The sequence below is a fragment of the Camelus dromedarius genome, chromosome 25 (genome assembly GCF_036321535.1).
Source record: "Camelus dromedarius isolate mCamDro1 chromosome 25, mCamDro1.pat, whole genome shotgun sequence".
Taxonomy (NCBI): Eukaryota; Metazoa; Chordata; class Mammalia; order Artiodactyla; family Camelidae; genus Camelus; species Camelus dromedarius.
Window position 1 is genome coordinate 21,508,207 of NC_087460.1, and position 12,385 is coordinate 21,520,591.

The 12,385-nt window shown below is 47.0% G+C and overlaps 1 long non-coding RNA gene across 1 annotated transcript in view; it reads right to left on the minus strand.

Annotated features, from left to right (window-relative positions):
• LOC135319327 (uncharacterized) overlaps nucleotides 1-12,385 on the minus strand; it is a 175,260-nt gene that overhangs the window by 100,839 nt on the left and 62,036 nt on the right. The window contains exons 8-9 of the long non-coding RNA XR_010377838.1: nucleotides 8,560-9,132; nucleotides 6,999-7,167 (exon numbers count right to left, since the gene is read on the minus strand). This is a non-coding gene — a long non-coding RNA (uncharacterized LOC135319327). The remainder of the gene's footprint in view (nucleotides 1-6,998; nucleotides 7,168-8,559; nucleotides 9,133-12,385) is intronic.

Sequence of the window (12,385 nt, forward strand, 5' to 3'; positions counted from 1 at the left end):
GCATGCTTGCTTCGGCAGGACAACCGTGCAGGGCTGGGGCGGATATTGGCAGGAATCACGGCGAGGGAGTCACCTGGGAAGACTCCCCACTGCACACAGCTCAGACAATTCTCCTCCCTCATCCTGTATTGTTAGAGCCATATTTCTAGGTTTCTCTTATTTCAAGTAATAGCACTTTAACTACATATCTGATCATCTGCATCAGACCACTTTACCTCCAAGGCACAGAAAATTATTCACTAACTGGAGCAGCTCCAGGACATAACGGTGATGGATCAGGGAGTCCTGCAGCATCCCTGCCTGCATGCACAAACCCCACATGTGCCATGGTGATGTCCGGAAAATTAAATGCATGGAAATATCTCACTGCTGGTACACGATATCTGCCCTCAAATTGCCCCAAAATCATGCTGGCAAAGCATTACTCAGCCCTCTCACTACAAAAAAAAAAAAAAAATGCTAAGAAGGCAAATTTAGGCTCTTCCATTGAAAACCAGCAACCATCAATGCCAGTATCTGAGCTGGAATGCTCCTGACTTCTAAAACCACTGCGCCGTTACTTTTCAAATGTGGAAGTCATATATGTATTCCACGTAGATGATATTACAGTGGGATTTTTCTTTTCAAAATTTCCAGTTCAACATTAGCACAAGAAAGTTTATGTTTCAGCTTTAAAAAAAATCAATTATCTTCCACTTTCTAAATTTTGAACCTATTATTATTTTATAAATGGTGCTATGCTGCATAATATAAACCAACTGTTTGATTTCTGCAAACAAGACCTTTATGACCTCACTATTTCAGAGCAAACTTTAATGATGTTTTGAGAGGTGGGGCCTGGGGCGCTCACTAACAGCTCTTTAAATACTGACAAGGATGTGCTATTAAGTAATGCAAAGGCTCTAACTCCACATTAGCTCAGAAACCAAAGAAACTACACCAAAGCCTTACTTTATCATTTTAAATATTCCTATTCTTTTGAATATTAAAGTTCTTAAAAGATATGATTTTTTTTGAGAAAGACAACAGCTGTATTAAATTTCCTCTCACCAAGAAAGCAATCTTTATCAAGAATAAATACCCCATGGAAATCGAAATGATGGGATGTTTCTAGCTAAATGGACATGCAGATCTGAACAGAAATCTAAATCCTATCAGATCTCACTCGAACGAGCTCAACAAAGTCCTGGGCTACCCTGGAACTTAACTCTTCTGTTCCAAAAGTTGGCTGAGCTAAGATCATTACACATGGCAGGGAAGGAGAGAAGAGGAAAGTCCACCTGGCAGCCTCCATCACTTTTCTTCCAGCCAAAAGTCGCCTCTCGGGCGACCCAGATAACAAGCCCTCCCCATAAGGAAATCCGGCATCCACACTGCCACTGCCGTCCCCAAGCAGCCCTGACGCTCCTCTCCCAGGCTGTGAATGGTCTTCTAGTGGCCCCCCCAGTTGGTGGCACCCTCCCCCTCTTCCCCACTACACACACACACACACACACACAGAGCAACGGCAGGCTTCCCAAATCACAAAATTGATTACATCACCCCACTTCAAACCCTTCAGAGGCTCCCTGGTGGAATTCTAGCCCCGCCCGACACTGCTCACCCAGCCTCACCCCAGTTCCCAGGTCCCCAGTGACCTCAAGGACCCCCTGTCCTGCTCCTACTTCCCACTTGCCTCCAGGCTCATTTTGATTGTTTCCCAAGGAAGCCTTCCCTCCCTCCAAACTCCACAACTTGTTCCTCTATTCCTAGAACATTCTAGGCTAAGTCAACTTCTGACATTGCTAAGCTCACAAGAAGCAAATACATTTTGCTTACTAATGTGGGTCCACCATCTCTCCCCTAGACACAGAGAAGTGTGCGTGTTATGAATAAATGAATGACGGGGTGGGTCTCAAAGGGACAGACAGACCTGCTCTCGCCCGTCCCGAACCTTCTGTCTGTAGAATATCAGAAGCAAAACCAGAAGTACCTTTCCTGAGGGTCACTTCCTGCTGACACCCTTCACTGCCTCCAGTGTCTGTTCAAGTAAAACCCAACGTCTTCCAAAGCCCTTCACCCCAGGCTCTCTCCAGAGTCCTCCCCAGCAGGGGAACACTCCACCCTGGGCCACACAGGGCACTCTCCCCGGGTCCCCACCCCACAAGCCTCCAGGCCTCTGCCCGGGCTGCACCTGCCACCTGAGCCACACTCTTGACTCCTTCTCCTGACTGAACCTTACTCTGTCCTCATGACTGAAAGTAGAGCCCATTTCTTCCAGGAAGTCCTCTCTGATAATGTCCTTTAGGTCTTGGCAGGGCTCCATCTATAGCAACAGTACATGGTGACCAACTGGGTGTTTGCCCACTCCTTTGAAACCACGACCTATTGGGGGCCACGTGGGAAAGAGTGAGAGATTACAAGAGGGGTGGGGGAAGCTAAAAGCAAAAATCACAGCCCAAGTCCAAAATTCAAGGTTTCTTTCTCAGAAAAAAGTATAAACTATTTCACACGTGTGCAATTTGGCTACTATTTTTGTGGCTTGTGGACAGCAAGAGCTTGGTGTTCTAGTCCAAAACCCAGATTACATGCAAAGAAATGTATATATTCATATCCAAAGGAAACCAGAGCTGCTCAACAACAGTTTGCAGTTAGAATAGAAAGGAATTTTGATAAAGGCAAACTCTCTCTCTCTTCTTTCTTTTCTGGCATCATATAATTTTAGAAGTATTTGCATGACTAAGAGATGGCTACAGACCGTGATACTGCACTGGAGTGTTTGGGGCTGAGGAAGCCCAGATTACATTCACTGCGTAAATGCAATCACACCAACACACTGATAGGTGCCCTGGTGGTGGAGCTGATGTTCCAAAGCAGGGAACCTTACTCTGTAAGAGAACTCTAAATAGAAATTAAGAAATTCAATGTTCTGTACTCAATTTCATTCGATATATGGGTCATTAACTGATAGAAAATCTTCACTAATGTAACCCAAAAATAAATTGTCAACGTCGATTTTCTCCATCTGACCGTTTTATGCTAACTTTGGATATCAAACCCACAATCCATATGGAAAGCTCAGGCCTACGCTGCAGCAGTTACATCCCGTGGAAGAAAGCCAATCAAGGGAGAACTGGAGAGTTTCCCTTCAGAAGCTGCTTAGTCTGGTTTTGCACCTGTACGTCATTTGCAACCACGTCATCGTCAAGGAGTAAGACCTTACCTCTGTGGGGCAAAAAGCACTGCGGTGCTTCCGAACCATCAAAGAACACTGAGCTTTGTGAAACAGTCCTGAGGGACTTAAATTGCACTTTTTCTGAAAGGCTCCAAAACTGATCCACTTCACCATTCCAAGTACAACAGGGAGTTACCAGAATTAGTAGAGAAAACATGCCCTTGAAGTCTGACAAGGCCCTGCTTGAATCCTGCTACAGCATTTACTAGCCGCTAAACGGACCAATTCCTTAACCCCTCTGAGAACGCTTCCCAATCCACAAAAGGGGGCTGCCACCGCCCACCTGGGAGGCATGGATGAGAATGCAACATGCAAGTAGGGCTGCCGACTGGTACCTGACACGGGGCCTGGCTAGCTTCCCTCCGCTGCCCTTCTCCCCCTTTAAACTTGCACTGTTCCCCCTGGTAAGGATCAAACCCCCGGAACAGAATGCCCGAATCTTCTGTGTATCCCTGGATACATGCATTACCCTTAGGAGGCCAGAAAAACAACTGCCTCCTCCCCAGTCACTATCAATGTTCTTAAGAGTCTGGGTTTTTTTTAAACTCTATTTTTCAGGGAGACTATTCCAGAAATTTGCAAGCACCATTCTCCAGGTTGTCTCCTCTCCAAGCGCCCATCCTTTCTCACCTCAGATCGTCTGTCTGATTGCCTTCTGTTCATTGGAAAGTGAGTCCAGTAGGGTGGCGACTCCCAAGGTCTCCCTCCCTCCCTCACAGGTGAGTGTGACTACTTTCTCCCGACTCCAACTCCAGCTTCTTAGAAGTCTACCCTCCCGGACCCTGCAGACTCTGCATCTTCCCAAGACAGACACGTGGCCACGACCCTCCTTTCAGATTTCTTCCTGGCTGGCCCTGCCCAACCCCTGGCCCCTTAAGGATAAATGTCATTAGTCTGAAAATCAAAAACGCCGCTGACTGACACACCAAAGCTGCATGGTCTGGGCTTTCCTCCAACCCAGACACAGCCCTGCCCCCCCTCAGCCTCAGTCTGCAGCTCTCAAGATGATCTAACTCACATGCAAGGCTGTGAACACCAGCTAAGAATGACGACTCCCAACGTGTATCTCTAGTCCGGCTCCTTCACCTGAGTCCCAGGGCCATAGACCCGAGTGCCTCTTTGAAGTCCTAACTTGGATGACAAATGGCATCTTAAAAATGCCTCATGTCCGCCATTTACTCTGGAATTCGATTCCTGGCAGGTACCTCCCTGACACCCCATTTTAGTAACAGCCCCAGCACCCACCTATGTGTTTGAGATCACATTCAATTTCCACTGTTCCCTCCCCCAAGCCCTGCCCTGGAATCAGTCCTGTTATTTCCGTCACTAAGCCCATCTCAAGTCTGGTTCTGCAGGGACCACGGCTGGAACCCCACAAGCTCACAGCATGGTGCGCTGAGTCACAGTCCTCCAAAGGGTGCTCCCTGGAGGGGGAGGCATCTCCTGCCACTGGTCACCTCAGAAGGCACTGGATTCTCACAAAGGAGGCCCAGGAGAAGGGACTCAAGGTTCTCCCATGGTCTGAGTTTTGAAGGGCCAGAGGTGTGGGGGGGCTCCTAATTAGCAGACACACTTGCCAGTAAGCAGATGAGGATGGAGGAACCCAGGCCAGGCTGTTCTCACTCCGAACCCTGGGCTCTCGGGAGCCATGGGAAAGGCCTGTTTCCAGGGCATAGCCCGGCCATCATAGATCCCAGCCTGCATTTGCCAACCCGGACAGACTAGACTCCTTCTACTAGCAACATTTACTTCTGTTCTGTTCCCCACCCACAATGTGATGGACTCATTCAGATATTCTGGCCTGTCTCAAGCGACAGAAATTCAGTGAAAAATGAAGTGTCCACATTTGGACCAGAGCATGAAAGGAGAAACAAGGCCTCATGGTCAGCATGATGGTGGTGGCCAAACACTTCCACCGGGTGAGATGAACCATGGTGGGGGTGAGAATCCAAGGTCCTAGGTCGGCCAAAGCATCTTCCTTCACAGTTGACTGGGATGTTGGAGACTCACTACCGCAAACTAACGACAAGGCCGACAGTGGTGGACGTCAGCTGCAACAGACACGGAGTCAGCTATTTACTGCCAACATGGGTTAAAAGTAAAGGCCGGTGCAGGGAGGCCTGCACGGCTGCTGAGGCAAACCACAGACCCGGCTTAGAATGCCCACTGGCTGGAGCAGAGTGGAAGTTACGGTCCCCTTTAGCAGTCCCTATGTCCACCAGATCCAGGTGAGCCAGCTACTTAGGAGAAGGAAATGTTGTCCTGATACTCAGAAAAACCTGCCTCGTAAAGGGAACAACAGAGTAGCATGGATTTTAGACCCACTTCTGCCCCTTTATGAAGGCAAAGTAAAGTAAATGGCACGGGAAGTAAAATGCAAAAAAAAATAAAATTAAATAACAAAACGGTGACTGCTCCGTCCAACAGCCTGCCACTTCCTCACCAGTGACCGCCGGCCAGGCAGCGCCGTCACACACGTCACACAGCGACAGCCAGGAACCGAGTGCCAAGCACGTTTGTGTAAAAGCAGGAATCGAGCAAGATGCTGCAGAATTTGACTTTACAAGTTTAAATACTTCATGAAAAGCATCCCTCAGCAGCCGGCTAAATCAATTCGCATCTCACTTCTTCAAAACAATCAAGCAAATTTAATAAGGGTGCATTTGTCACCAAATATAAGGAGGACAAAACTGGTTCCTTAAAGCAAGGATTTTAAGAGGTATCAAACACCAGTGGGTGATGTGCTAATAAAAAATTAGAAAATAAAAAGATGACAAGGATAATACATGGATCAAGGCCGCTGTTAAGTTTTTGCTTTTTAAAACGATGGAGACAGCATGGAGGGCGATCTAGCTATTTCCAATGCAGGGTGTGCACAGCCCACATTTTCAGACGCAACAACATGCTCACAGGGCAGTACAAGAGAAAAAGGAATAAAGAAAAAGGAAAAGAGGAACAAGAGAAAATTAGAAACACACAAGAACAAACCTGACTTTGACAGCACGTACAAGAATTTACGTGACTGTGTGAGGCCAGGGACTCGGGGATGGTGAGACCCACCCTCACCTCCTGCTCCAGGGAAGGCAGGGGACTGAGGGGAGCGGTGCTGCCTGGGGACCACGCCGTGGTCTGTGCCCCTAACCAAAACTCCACCTACATGGGTCTAGGCAGGTCTTAAGCTACAAATTCTGGTCACATTTCAGGCTGGACAGTTTTACGCACTTCCACCAAGAGTAGCAGGAGAGAATTAGGCTCTGTTCCTGCACCAAAGCATTGTTTAAAAAACTAATGCCTGCGGAATAGTAAAAGCAACAATGGAGTAAAATTGACTGGAGGAGAACGTGCTTGACCCGAGGTCACTGGCCGCGTTATCTCACTGACGTTAAGATGCTGGCTGAGACCTTATGGTACCAAAACAGACAGACCCACCAGGAGGGAGGTTTAATGCGCTGCTATATTTTGATGCCGGGAGCCATACCTGGTACACGAGGTTCTGGGTAAACAATGGTGACTGTGTCAATACTATGGGCTAAGCACACATCCAGCTACTCCACCAAATCCCAAGGGCAGACGTCAAAAGGCAAAAAAAAGCAGGCATTCTCTGGTGGGTCCGCAGACTCAGAGCCAAGCAGTTGCTGAGCAAAAATGTCACCAGTGCCTCCTATGACAAAAGAGGAGGCACTGGCCTGGGGGCTCGGGCAGGGCTCCAGGTTTCCACTGCTCACCCACCAGTCTGTCCCGGGGGAGAACATGGTCCCTGCTTAAGTTGCACCGATGCACCTACCTTGACTAACGCCTGGGGGCTCAGCAGGAGGTGACATGTGAGGTGAATGGAGCCAGCCTCGTTGTAGCCCGGTGCTGGCAGCTGTGCCCACAGCAGTGCCCAAGCACCTAAACCTGCCACCTCATCCCCAAGGAGCAGAAGGGTGTGCGGGCGTGTAGATCACAGGACCCTGCGAGGACAAATAGAGATCATGGCCACTACATGTCTCACCCCTTACTAAAGTCATAGAGGTATGTCCGGGAGGAACAGAAAATTCATCCAGAGCCCGCCAGGAACCACACCCAGGTGGGACTTGGGCCCCCTGTGCCTCTCACTCACAGGGCTGGTCTGGACTTTCTTTTTATCAATTCTCTGGCATCTTCTCCTCCAACTTACCAACAACCAGAAAGTAGGATTTGATCTTAGGTAAGTTCAAGAATCACAGAGCACTGCCTCCACAGCAGGCCCGGCAGCACGTGCCAGGTCCTCCGACCATCACCTGTGGTACCGCCATGAGCGCCCTCCAGACTCAAGGCCCGAGGCCGTAGGCCGTGGGGGCACAGCTTCCCTCACTCTCCCCTGCAAAGGGGGACCAACTCTGGGCAAAGGCATCTAACCTCTTCTGCCCGAGGGAAAGCATGATAGATACACGGGGAAACAGAGCAGAAGGTGGGGGGGTAGTAAGCCCAGGAGAGCTCGTCTGCACTTCCAAGGCAAAAGTGGGGCCGTTGACTTAATCACAGGGACAAAGTGAGGATGAATGTTTCCCTGCTTTGTCTCATACTCCGTGATATGCCTTTCCCTGCATAAGGAGTTCATCCGGAATTCCCTGGAGGTGTTTCTGATGTCCTAACATGGTATGCTGCCTGTCGGGCAGGAAGAGAGGGCCTGAGCCGAACAGGTGCTGAGACTGGGAGTCAGGAAACACTGGCTCCAAGCCAGCTCAACCAACGCCTCGTTCTGCGTCTCGGGATTCAGCATCTCTTATATAAGCAAAGGGATGAGACTGTCCCAGGAAAGGCTGCCCAACAGAATTGAAATGAGAGCCATGTAAAGAAAGTTTCCCAGTTGCCACATTTAAAACTGTAAACAAAGAAACAAACCAACAAACAAAAAGCAACTACTAGGAACTGATTTTAAGAACATATCTTACATAATCTACTGTATGTAAAATACTATCATTTTGACATGTAATCAATATAGGAAGTAACAAGATAGTTTATATATTTTAGTAGACAAGCCTCACCGTCTCATGTGCATTTGAACTACAGCACATCTCAGCTAAGACCAGCCTCCTCCCCAGTGCTCCTAGCATCATTGGCTCTGGCTACTCTATTGGACAGCAACTCCAGGGGTCCCACCAGGGGTCCTGGCTGAAAAGCAGGAGTAAGTGTCCACACTAACACTAAAAGGATCTCTCTGAAACAAAGGCAGATTCACTTTTAAATGTGTGTAAACCGGCGGGCTGCACCTCCCTCCTCCATTGGCTACAAGAGAGTCCTATTCCGTGCTGATCCCTTTCTGGATGGAGGGAAGATACTTGGCACACAGCCAGGGTGGACTGGCCTCCAGGTAAACTTACCTGCTGTCTGTGTCCAGTCCCATGAAGTCCTCCTTCTCAAACGGCATGCAGAGGAGTGGGATCTTGTCCCCAGACTTGTCAGGGGCCCCATCCAGCCACTTGGACTTGAGCAAGATTAAGAGTGACTCAGTGAAGTCCTCGATCCTCTTCTTCACCACCCTGCAGTCCTCGTAGTTTGAAGGCCACGTCGGTGCGCGGCTGCTTGGCTACCTCCCCATGCAGCACAAAGACAAAGAGCTGAGAGTCATAGAGCGTGGTGCCATACAGCTCCTCTGAACATGGTGCTTCCCGATGGCATTGGCCGAGAGGCAGTCAGAAATGGTGACAAGGCCCACGACCTTGCGGTGGGTCTGGAAGCCGCTCCATCCATTGTCGGGCGCATAGTGGTGCCTGTAGTGCATACAGAGTGCGCCCTGGGAGCTGCACGGGCTGATTTTGCTCACCAAGGAGATTCGCTTATAGATGCAAAAGAAATTCTCCTCTGAGATGATCCCCACTGGTTGGACCACCACGGGAAGAGTCTCATAATCCTCAGCACACTGCACGTAGTCAGGGATGCTCATGTTGCAGGCCCTGCCGAGAGGGGAGAGGAGATCGAGGTAAATATTGTGCTGTGGGCTGCGGGCGCCTCTGGGTTGCGGTGACCTGGTGTGTACCAGCCAGAAGGCAGGGGAAGCCCAAGCAAATCCGGGGGTAAAGTTTGTCCTTCAGAGCCTGCACATGGCTACCATAGCTCGGATCACTTTACCCAGCTTTTGGTCTAGGCTTCCTGCCCCTGCACAGAAGGGTCATTTCTTGTTTTGTGTTTCCAAGCACCTAGCAAGGCCCTGATGCAAAGTCACTTCTCAAAAATGCTGAATAAAAAATGAAAAAAGGAACTGCTTTCCGCAACCCCCTTCAGCAGAATATAAAGAAAAGGACAACAGTAGAAGCAAAAGATCTGGATTTCAATTCCAATTTATTTGAACCCCTAAGCTGCAGAATAATGGATAAGAAAACTTGCCTTGGGGAGGAGGGTACAGTTCAGTGGTAGAGCAAGTGCTTATCATGTACGAGGTCCCAGTACCTCATTTTAATAAATGAAAAAAATAAATAAACCTAATTACCCTCCTCAAAAAATACTTTTTAATTCAAAATTCAAAAAACACCTTGCAATTGACACAACATTGTAAACTTGACTATACTTCAATTTAAAAAAAAAATCCTTGCCTTACAAGAATATATCTGGATTACGGAAGTTTACAAATGTAAAATGCCTAGTGTACCACCTGTATAAAAAGGGGTGACTACAAATTTGCTATCCCTCCTTTATGAGCTATATTTCCTTCTGGTGGGTTATAACCTCTCATAGCTAATTTTCTCAGATTTAAAAAAAGTAAACATTACCTGATTCTCAGTACTGCTGAAGAATCAGATAACCCTATGAAAGCATCTGACCCACAGAGGTTACTCAATAAATGTTTGTTGAATGAATGAATAAACAAGCAAAATGAATGCTGCTCCCTGCCACAGACCATCATAATGGTACTGCCTGGAAATCCCAAGCCCACGTTCCACCCGTCTCTACACTAACCATGTGGGTGACCTGGGCAGGCCTGTGTGCTTCTCTAAGCCCCAGTTTAATCGTGGATAGAAATGAGGGCAATAACACTAACCTCAAATTGTTAGTAAGTCAGTAATGAATCGTACCCCAACTTTGCAAGATGGAACCATTAAGGAAAACTGGGCAAAGGGTCCATAGGCCCTCTCCATATTATCTCTTACAACTACATGGGAATCTACATTATATCTCAAAATAAAATTTCTACTTTTTTAGAGAGGCTATTGAGGTTAAATGAGCTCACTGTCTCAAAAAAGGAACACACAGAACAAATAGGACAATGCCCAGCACATGAGATACACTCAGTTAACATTCCCACTGAACCCACTGGTCCCTCCAACTTCAGAGCAACAGGATGGGTCCTTGTGGCAAGAGGCCACTGCACCTGAAGCTAACACAGCTAATGGTGCTCACTTCCAAGAGCCCCTGTCACCACCCTTATTCTAATTTTTTTATTTGTAATTTTTTTCTTTTTATTAAATAGAAACTCCCAATTGCATAGCCTTCACCTGACTAGACATCATGATGGCAGCCCTTTAAAACCTGACCACAGAGATCATGATGGCAGCCCTTCTTGGTGAAACAATAAAATGAAAAGCCATTTCCACAAGACCTCTGTGTAAATCTACTAGGGAACTTCATCCTGGAATGAGGAAGAGGACTGGGGAGGAGGGGGCAATCTGGGGCATAGAGAACTATGGGCCACCTGTCCCACGATGGACTTTATACTCAACCCTCACCCTCCAGAAAATTTAAAATACACAGCGACATAGTGCTATGGGCAAGTTTTTTTTTTTAAATCCCTGAAACCATTGCAGGTCTTGTTTCTACAGAGACACAAATATATTATGTGTATAATGTTTCACAAAAGCCTTAAAATATTATCACCCCAACTTGACACATCAAGAAACTGAGGTAAAGAGGTTTATCACATTGTACAAGATTAAAGAGAGGCCACGACAGACACCATATTTAAATCCAAGCCCCTGTTCCAGTGCTCACACTAGAAAGTGTGACATACTGCCCCTTTTCTGCCCTCTCCCTGCAATAAATCTCTGAAGAGTATTTTCTGTGCCACCTGGAATCACAATCACATCAATTTTCCACAAAGAGCTATGTCACTCCTTGCAGGACGTAACAAAATCTAAAGTGTTGGGATGGGAGGAGAGATTTGCATTTTCTGTTTCTCAAAGGAAACATGGCTTAAAAGAAACTGAAAAGCACTTATCTAGTGTAAGCCCTCATTGTGCAGAGAAAGAAACGGAGGGTCAGAAGAGATGAGGAAAGGGCCTTATTAACAAATATTGCCTCAGCACAGCATCAAGGCAGCCCTGGGCACTCCTGGGGGAGGATCTGGGAGGCCCAGGAGAATGAGTCTTAGAAAACGGAAAGAGAAGAAGCATACAAGGCCCTGTCTCTACACCACCATACCATGAAATTCCACCAAATTACCCAGTATGGGGGCAGCCAATAATAAGGTGGGGTAAACAGGTTACGGAAACCTGGAAGTCTCAACCATAGTGGAAATTCCAACAGTTACTATGTGTTTTTCCCAGTTCAAGCATCAACTCAGTGGGCACTCTGTACCAGGGACTACACTAGGCCTGAAGTTCTCCCAAATACAGATCTCTATTACCACATGTGCAAACCACATAAAGGCCACCAGAAGAAAAGCGCTCACAGATAAGATGGAATTACTGAAACTGAAAGCAGCCAAAGAGCATATATTACTAGGAAAAATGGTGCTGCTAGAAATGGACTCATGGACATAGAAAGCAAACTGTGGTTAGCCGGCAGGAAAGGGGGGATTAACAGATACACATTAATAAATATAAAATAAATGACAAGGACCTACTATATAGCACAGGGAACTATATTCAATTTTTTGTAATGAGTTCTACTAAAAACAATCTAAAACATATGTAGATACATATGCATATGTTTATAACTGAATCTCTGCTGTACACCTGAAACTAACATTGTAAATTGACTACACTTCAATAAAAAATAAATTAAAAAAATAAGTAAAAATAAAAGCAACGGCATTAAGAAAAAAAAAAAGAATACTGTAATCCCCTTAGCTGTAGGTGGTGGAGAATCCTGGTTGCAAGCACCAAGTCCACTGGATCACTCCATCACTGGCTGTCACTCTTTCTGACAATCAGAGAGTCACTTGGCTTCACTGAGATTACTTTTCTCTACTGTGAAAGGCTACAGTAGCAACTA